Source organism: Lithobates pipiens, unplaced genomic scaffold, assembly GCF_037356315.1.
Source record: "Lithobates pipiens isolate NorthernLeopardFrog02 unplaced genomic scaffold, aLitPip1_a1.2 Scaffold_25, whole genome shotgun sequence".
In the NCBI taxonomy this organism is placed as follows: domain Eukaryota; kingdom Metazoa; phylum Chordata; class Amphibia; order Anura; family Ranidae; genus Lithobates; species Lithobates pipiens.
This window is the reverse complement of record NW_027507787.1, coordinates 230315899-230318275: the sequence shown is the minus strand read 5'-3', so window position 1 is coordinate 230318275 and position 2377 is coordinate 230315899. Positions and strand designations below refer to the sequence as shown.

At 40.9% G+C, this 2377-nt stretch overlaps 1 long non-coding RNA gene across 1 annotated transcript; it reads right to left on the bottom strand.

Moving 5' to 3' along the window:
• Positions 1 to 827: 827 nt before the first annotated feature.
• LOC143930015 (uncharacterized) lies at positions 828 to 1852 on the bottom strand. The gene is made up of 4 exons (XR_013262688.1): positions 1760 to 1852; positions 1499 to 1612; positions 1233 to 1368; positions 828 to 1046 (listed from the first exon to the last, which is right to left on the bottom strand). It is a non-coding gene; the product is annotated as an uncharacterized LOC143930015 (long non-coding RNA).
• Between the last annotated feature and the right edge of the window lie 525 nt (positions 1853 to 2377).

Below are 2377 nucleotides of genomic sequence, written 5' to 3'. Positions count from 1 at the left end.
CGCACACGCCTTTAATAAAAAGCGGTGCTGGTTCAGGCCAGTAAGGCCCGGAACGCAAAAGCAACAGAGAAAATAGTGCAGGGCCGGGCAGGACTGTGTGTCTAGTCTGACACACATAGAGTTAATAATGGAATAGCTCAAGGGGGCGTTGGCTAGGGAATAGTCAAGGAGAGTGGCCGTATTTAAGGAAGGGGCGGAGCTTGGGGGATCATTGCGGTTTGCAGGGACAGAAGAAGGAGGTAGATTTTCCCACCCTCCCTCCCTTATAGGTTATGGTGTTATGGTGTTAATGTGTGCTTTATTTTTCAGGATCGAATACGGGTGGTCATCATGACAGCTGGCATGTTGGCTGGGTTTTTGTCTGTTGACGATAGCAGTAACAGATGTGGTAAAATGGGGTGGGGGGCTCATCGGTAGTATGGCCCTCCGGATATTCCATCAAGAGATTGCTGGAATACGGGAATGGTTGCACTGCGGGAAGGGGGTTGTCTCCGAACGGTACAGTTGGAGGCCTATTATGTTTGGGAAAAGGGTACCGCAGTGCACTGGTGATATATATCGGGAAAAAGTGGGTAGCTCCGTCATTGGCCAACAGATTGGGGTTGAAACATGTTGTTTCTGAAGTTTAATTTTGTGATATATTCAAAGTTTTATATGGGAGGTTTTATCCAGATTGTTTAATAAAAGGCTGTTATGGCCATTTATACTCCAGAAGAATACAACAGAGAAAAACAGGGGGGGCCAAAAGAGGGCTGGGGAATCACCAACCCCCGGGACTTTAACGGTATCCAATCAAAAACGTTTTAACCAAGAAAGAAATCTTGATATATAAAATATTACAATTTTATTCAAACTATACACAATTTTAGTTTAGACATTCATAAAAACGATGATTTGACATCAATTTGCAAGAAAAGGCATATTCATATTTGATCTCATTTTTCACCGAACAAGACAAGTGAAGAAAAGGCAAGCTGCAATCATTCTCAACATGTTTCGCCCGGAATGGGCTTCTTCAGGAAAAAATGATTGAGCAGCCAACAAAGCTAGAATAATAGATAATAAAAGAATGTTATTGTCAATTCGTGCATAGAGTAACAATGATCAATAGAATGAATAACAATTAATATGAATAGTTTTAGCATGGTTTTTGCATAAGTTGGATTATTAAAACAGATACAGAATACAATTTAAATGGATAGATCAACAAATACAAGAGATAAATATCTCACCGATATTGCCAATGCTCCAAAGAATTCAAAATATTAGACAGAAGTCATTCTAAGACAGTGTTAAAAAAATTCTCTGTGTTTGTTGTAGCGAAAAAAAACGCACAAATCAGAATGAAGTTTGTCGCCTAATGGGAATCTGCAGAGAGAGATAAAACATTCAGATAAATAATTAAAGGGATAAGGAGGTTAGAAGAGGGAATTTTGGTGGACCCTTAGCAAAGGGAACCAATTGTAAAAATAAGTATTATCAAAAATCTCATAATTACCATACTGGAGAAATTGAACCAATGAGGATTGTTGAAAAAGGTTATGTAAACTTCCAAATAGGTCAAAGTTACAATCCATATAGTGTATTGGAAATAAATGTAGTAGATTAAAAGCTGAAATAAAGAAGAATGCTGATAAGGAAAAAATCCAGAATATTGAAGAGGTAAATGTTATGATCAAAAAAGATCCACTAATATAGGTTGGTTCATAGAGCCATAACAGGGGATATAGACAGTGACCAAAGTCTTCTGGCAGCTTACCCGTTAGTTGGCTATCTGGTGTGTGCATACTATGCATCCAATTCCCATAATTGCCAAGAGGCAACTGATGGGAATGAAGGGTTTTATGCCTCTCCAGCTGCGGGCGAAGATAAACAAGGGGAGGAGAGGGCTAGTTCCGGTCTTCTCACGAATAAAGCGAAGTGCGCATGCGCGAGATATCACGTCGCGGCCTCGCGCATAGGAAAACTTGCATGCCGAAGCTCCGGCAGCCATTTTGGAAACTCTTAAAATTAAAAGGAAGTGCGCATGCGCGGGTATTGCGTCGCGGTTCCGCGCATAGGATATATTGCGTGCTAAAGCTTAGGCGGCCATTTTTGAAACTCCAGAACAGAGTAGTACGCTGATGCAGTTATCCAGCAGTGTTTAGTAATGGCATACAAAGCCAGAGCGGCCATTTGCAGAGAGGTACCTAGTTTAATCAGAATAGGCACATTAATGGAGATCAAATATAGCCAATACAAAGGACATGTATCTCCAAAGGGGTAGTGTAGCCATGCGCTTGATCCTAGTCCCCTAGCAAAGGGCCAATGACCTGCCTGAATCAGACAGGTCAATGGTAAAACGTGCGGCCAACATAGAAATACAGAAATACATATC